A 6,881-nucleotide genomic window follows, 5' to 3' on the forward strand; every position below is an offset into this window, starting at 1 on the left:
TATGTAATGTGCAGGCACAACAACAGCTAAAGATAGGACAGTGGTTTCCTGTGTAATCAACAAGACATTAGCATAAAACAAACGCAGCAAGATTCATTTCGACCATCTTTTCTCTTAACTTAAACAAATTTCAAACTTCTCCATGTTAAAAACCCCTAATTACAATTTTTCACAGCTGTGATGCAAGCAAGCTGCGTTCTTGGTAATGCCCACACACAGCCTGCATTCTTTATTTTTACAGTACATTATTCACAAGTTTACTTTCACTTCAAGGTAAACATAGCACACTCCACTTGCTCTTGCACTGTTTTGTGTGGGGAAAAGGAACAAAACCTGACAGCAAAGAGCATGTGCCATCAAATAGCATTAAAATGGAAAGTGATGCAAATACCGAAGAAGCACACAAATAAACACGTCATTTTTTTCTTTTTTCTGTTTCATAAACGCGTCATTTGACAGGCTGGTTATAGTATAACTTGGTCCATTAAGGAGTGTAGCTATGCTATCACTGAGCTATCAACACACACCGATACACAGTGCTTTCAGTGTTAGTCAATAAAATTAGATTATTTACAGTACAATTATGCATTTAGTCTTGTGGTTGTAAGGCACATTTCACTGTTATAGAAAGGGCAACATGTGCAGTAAGGAATTATTTGTTTATGAGAATCTTTTTGTCTCAAATGGAGTGTAACAAACTGCTTACATAAATAACTGTGGATAAAGAGAAAAGAATAATCTGACCTAGATAATGAAGGAGTAAATAAAATAATAACAATATCATTACCAACCGACAAACACCAGATACTGCTAACTTCCTGAGATGATCCACAGTGAGATGTACAATCTTTGGTCGTTGCTTGTTCTCAAATGTGTTTCCTGCACTATTTCTAACTGTGAACTAATCAAATCAAAGCAGAACTGTGGCTCTATGCCAGTGGCTTCTGGTCAAACAGACTTTATACAAAGCAGTACAAAGCAGGGTGTCAGCTTCTGTGACATCTTCCTGTTGGTTCTTGACTACCTGGGCAGTTCAATAGCGAAAAGTTATTTCAAACTTCACATTACTCCTGTGAGGCTGCCAAATAATACAAAGGGAAAAAGATATATTGTGGAAATTAACTGGTCACATTTTAAATTAAAACTTTAAATCTCCTTTTATCTCTTAGCTAAATGTTACAGAAAATGTCTAGAGTGGCATATTTCTTTGAAAGATTTCCACAAGTTGCTGTGGCCAGCATGGAATATACACAAAATGTATGTTTTGCTTTGTTTACCTAACTCTTACCATCCAGCTGATTTTAAGCCTGGTGTTAATTTGAATTAGTAACCAGATGAAACCGGTCTAGCCATGGGGTAAAGGTTCATTAGCTCTGGCCTTTGTGCCAGGGAGCCCTAGTGGGATTATGGTGGCACAGAGGAGTCAAAGAACCAACGTGTGCCATGAGGACATTGCCAAAGAGGTTCAAAGGAAGAGGAGATTAGAATATAACAGAACGAGGGGAAGCAGAGAAGAGATGCGGTTTCACCTCATCTGAGGATTAAGGAATACAGTGCTAAGATACATTCGTGTGCATATGTTGTGTAATAAAGGCCAAGTGTGAATGGTCTTCCATCCATTCAGTTCCAGTGACCTGATGCTGTGCTTTGCATATCTCCTGTATTTCTCACTCTCCAATTAACATTCAGCCTAACCTACAGGTTAGCGCCACATTGGAGCACAGCGGGGCCTCTTTCCCATGTGACATGAGTCGTTGCAGTTCGTCTTGCCAATGTCATGAGAGGTGGGTGACAGATAATTATGGCTTTGCACTCATTTCCCCTGATGCTCAACATGCTTGATATCCCTCTACCATTCTCGCTGGTACCAAAATCACCACAAGATTTAACATTACTTCACATTATTCACTTAGCTTTATTGATATATGTTCGTGCCATAAACTGTACAGTGTGTGGATGTGAGTGTATGACTGCATGTAGTACAAAAAAAAGAAAAGTAGTAGCTCAAGTAGTAAAACTTTTTTTAATTTTTTTTTTTTTTTTTTTAAGTTGCTGCAAACATATTTGCAGCAAGAGGCAATTACATCATCCAAGGTCAGAAGTTAGACAAGTCTGACAGTTTTGTTTCCACTAGTGAGAATGAAAGGCACGACTCCCCAATTGCCTCCCAGTGGAGTTAACAAACAGTCTCTTTGCTCTTTTGTCTTTGGTTTTATCTAGTCACGCAATGTGGTCTTAGGCCTCCCGAGTCGCTTGATGTTGCTTCATCGAGCCACATCCCTACATTCACAATATCTCAAAAAGACTGACAAACTCCTGTCAGGTAATTAGCCTAATTAGTCACTCGCTTGTATTTCCTTCCCCTCCCTAAGCTCGCCTTTACTCCTGCGTGGGTTTGACGAGTGCCATCATTAATATTATCCCACCACGGGTCATAAAGCATTCCACGTCATCATGATAAAGGTCCCAGTCGTGGCCTGGGAAGGGAGAGATGATAACCTAGCTGAATAGAATGGCTTTAAATTTAACCGTCTGATGATACTATTAGTTCAGTGCAGACTGCTAACCGTAATATAATTTATGATATACACCATATTCTCTCCTTCTCACTTTGTTTTCTTTCTTTAGTTAGGATATTTGAGAGATTTTGCTCAGCAGGACAGATGCTTTTCCCCCATTCAGCTATGAAACACTGCTGAAAGACCCACAGTATTGGACATTATTGGCATTAATGACATGAATGACAATAATCACGAATCTCAGAAGCAACTTAATGTAATGTAATGGACAAGTACTTTAAGACTGAACATAAATTAATAACATCCACATTTATGCTGTAGGAAAAAAATCAATAATTGTTCCTATTGCTCAAAAAAAGATAATATAAAAGTTGTGTTACCTTCATAGACAGCTTTAAATCCCTGCCCACTGACCGCGTAGTCAGACAGTAGCCACAGTGTGAGCCTGGAGCCAGTACTCACAATGGGTGAAGGCAGCTGGAACCCCGTTAACCTGAGAACAAATCGAGAGAAGGACAATAACGGTCAGACAAAAAAAAAAAAAAAAAAAGATCCAATCAACAGCACAGTTGGTTGCAAGGTCAGGTATGAAGCCCGCTTCCATCAAGCCAGCTGTTCCCTCAGGCATTCAAGGATAACTTTTTGTATAACGAGGCTCTGAATCATCCGCAAATTATTGAAATGCCAAGACCTCAACAGGACAGAAAACCTCAACAGATTTCTCTCCATCAGCGAAGACAGAGTAACTGCAATCATGTCTCCGCAGCAAATTAGAAAAACAGCAGCCAGTGTGGGAATGAAAAAAACAGTTGAACAGACAACAAACATAAAACTGTCGGACTCTATGTCAACAACCATTTCTAACAACCAACCCGTACTTTTTTTGGTCTGCAATTCCGACTGGAACAGAAAATATGTTTGCTATTTACACCTGTAGCAACACTTGTATTTCTCAAACATCTTAAGAGTATGAAATTGGTCCTAACCCGCTCAAAATGATATGTATCAACACATATTGATTATGCATGCATGATCTTTGATGTCACCCCCAGACCACGACAGAAGATCCAAAGATCATATTTTTTAGCCTTTGCTAGCATGTTGAACTCTTGTCATACAAGTTGTGCTATTTTGTGTTTAGTTTTGTCTTTCCTGCAACAAACAGTACAATAATCTAAGATACTTAACTTAATTTTCAGTGTGTGTAAAACTTTGATGTCATTCACCCACAAAGGACTTACACGACTCAAGTCATGCTTCGAGGGGGGGCTATTCCAAGTACTAATCAAGCATAATTTCTATAAGTGATTAGGAGCTGCTTAATAACCATGGCCATTCGCATTTCACTGGGATAATGTATAATGTTGCCCTAATCTGAAACTGATGATAAATATCAGCACTGCTATGCATAGAATGCTAAAGTGATATAATTGTTTTTTCAGAAGTATACTAATGTTAATGATAAACAACAGTTACCATAAACAATATCAAAATGAATTGTCCAAAAATAACCCCACACCTAACTTGAGACTTGTCAAAACTTCTGCAGGTAAGAAAAAAATGTGTAGCCCAAACCTTTGGCACTAAACCATTGATGTAGTCAATAATTCCACTAAAATGTAGAATGAAGCTTACCTTCACCTCCTGATGGCTGTAGTGTTGTTGTTTTTTTCATTAGGGTATACGACTTCAAATAGCAAATTTAACATAACACTACTGTGACAGTGGTGCTGCAGAATTTTGAACCAGCTGTAGCCACTTAACAGTTTATTCTGCTAATTAGCCACACTACAAAATCAAGGTTAACCTCGGCTGTGGCCTGGTTACATTAACTAACTCTGCTCAGTGCTGACAGTATGTGAAACATTGTGGTGTTCAGTCAAATGGTGGTATAGGGTCAAAATCTCCACAGTCTCTCTCTAGTCTAGTTTTGGCAGTTAACCCATAAATGTTAGCTAATAACTTGTTAGCTAAGGTTACACTGCACAGTTTGCAATTATCTCACTCACTGCATAGTGCGTAGTAACGTTAGATCAAGCGGGGCTGCTGGCAAGGTTAGCAGTGGCTGGTTATCTCCAAATTAAACGCAGAGCTGCCAACTCTCACGCACTGAGCTTGAGACTCACGCAATTGACACTTGTCACACGCCCTCACGCCATGCATCGATTTTCTCACGCATTGGAAAAACTAAAGGAGCCTATAACTGTTAGCGTCGACTCGGTGCGATTACACTCCACCCAGCTGATGCGCCACCGGAGGGCGCTGTGACAAGAATCAAGCGAACCCGCTCTCACGCAGTGAGTGGCAGAGTCATCGGGTACGTGTTTGCAATATAAAAATATTAATATGTGTGGATTTGTGGTGAAGTGTTTTCAGTTAGTTTCGTTTCGCACAGGTCTCATCCAGTCCCAAACGGTTTCTGTGTCTGTCTGTCTGGGATTCTATCATATCAGCAGAACAAGTAATGAACAGCAGATTATAGGGCGGGGATATTTTGAAACACTGTGATTAAATGATGACGTTATTCTCATAGAAATCTTTCTGGATATGTCAGATTACACTATTATGTGGGATAGATGCAAAAGTTTTGAATATTCAGTCCAGGAGTTTCTAACTGAATTACATTCTCTAGAATTAAAAGAAATACGTGTATTTCTTTTAATTCTAGAGAATGTATGGACTGCAGTCTCTGGTTTGACACATAGATTCTATGGGGGAAGACTCCCTTACACATGGTTAGGTTTGGTCAAAATTAAGGCTGTCATGTCTGGATGTTGGCAAGTATCTTGATCACACTAATCTGACCATGATTATTCACTTGGCTTTTCATCTACACATTCATGTGGCCATGTGAAAACAAAATTCCTGAGGATTAAAGAGTAATGACCCCGACCCCTGCGGTGGGATATGACACAATGAACCGACCTCTACAACCAAATCTCACTCCAAACTAAATTGAAAAGTTGGCAGCCCTGATTAAACATTTAATTAAGCATGTCACCTCAGTAATTTAAGTTCATCACCTCTGAATCAGGGGCTCTTGCCTTTCGACTGAGGAGTAGCTTGTCCTGTTTGTCTGTGAAACTATAACTACTTTGGCAGCCACTGTCAAAACTGTAAGCTTTTCAAAAGTCTTACTTAACATTAGGGCAGCCTGAAGAACAAGTACTGAGGCTGGATCAGTTATTAATTAGGGATGGTAATGCAAAATGGTTTGGTGCCCTCTGGTTGCACAAAGGTAAAATTCATGAAGTGAGTTTGTATTGACATATAGCTCATAGCATAACATGCATGTGTTTTAAATTTGAATAAAATAAATAAAAATCAATAGTTATCATTAATTACTGTTGGGTATCAAATATACTAGTCTCACTTAGGCTATAGACTTAGTTTGAGTTTACTGAAATACATTAGACTTTTTGATTCCCTTATCATTCAAGTAGTCTGTATCCCAAGTTCCATCCCAATTTGCATAGGTCAGAGCAGACAGAATCACTATATTTGGAGACATTTAATAAAGTCCTGTAACCAGTAGTGTGGCAAGTAAAACCTCTGAGGGACTTCTAAGCAATCAACTAAAATTATGTTGGAAACAAGTAATATAGTTTTGAGTAATGAGCCTTGTCTTATTAGGACCAGCTTCCAGCAGCGGCTTTACCAGGTTCCACTATTAAATCCATTTAACATGTTTGCCACCCACATACTGGCAATAGTCACATACACACTGCACATATTAAATAAAAAACAGGTTTCCACAGTCCATTTGTTGCTAGTCACCACAAGTTGATTCATTTGTGCATAGACATAAATGTTTGTGTGTGTGTGTGCACAACAGATCCCTGATTTAAAGATTCTAATAAAGGGGAACGTTGCACACCTCAATTTGAGCAAAATTTGCCTTCCCAACATCCACTTTAATTTTCACTCAGTGTTCCCACATGCACTCTCTCACTGCATGGTATCCAACTCTTTACAATCTATTAAATCCATTCCTTTTATCTCTCAGTGTTAAGAGAGGCTTCAGTGTTTCACTTAATCCTTAAGTACCACATTTGATGTGGGGAAAAATTGCAAAACACCAGTGTGGGAAAGATGAATTGAACCAAAAAGGGAAGACGGCTTTAATGTATGCATGATTTCACTCCTCTCTGCAAGATTGTCACGGTGGGATATCAGCTAAACGATGGGACACATGTTCATGCAAATAGCCCCTTCGCTGACCGCAAATTGAGTTGGAATGCAGCCATCTTGGTTCAGCAGCGCACTGCGGGGAAGAGGGTGTTGATAGAGGGTATGATGGAAGGGCCAAAAGGGCAGGGTGGTGTTGGGGGGGGGGTGTCTACCAACATGGTGGGATTCTTG

General features: G+C 39.4%; 1 long non-coding RNA gene across 1 annotated transcript; it reads right to left on the reverse strand.

The window, feature by feature from the left end:
* Positions 1-2,139: 2,139 nt before the first annotated feature.
* Positions 2,140-4,744, reverse strand: LOC123959400. Its single transcript, XR_006822289.1, has 4 exons — positions 4,155-4,744; positions 2,900-3,012; positions 2,611-2,695; positions 2,140-2,477 (listed from the first exon to the last, which is right to left on the reverse strand). It is a non-coding gene; the product is annotated as an uncharacterized LOC123959400 (long non-coding RNA).
* Between the last annotated feature and the right edge of the window lie 2,137 nt (positions 4,745-6,881).

The sequence above is a fragment of the Micropterus dolomieu genome, linkage group LG20, assembly GCF_021292245.1.
Source record: "Micropterus dolomieu isolate WLL.071019.BEF.003 ecotype Adirondacks linkage group LG20, ASM2129224v1, whole genome shotgun sequence".
NCBI lineage: Eukaryota > Metazoa > Chordata > Actinopteri > Centrarchiformes > Centrarchidae > Micropterus > Micropterus dolomieu.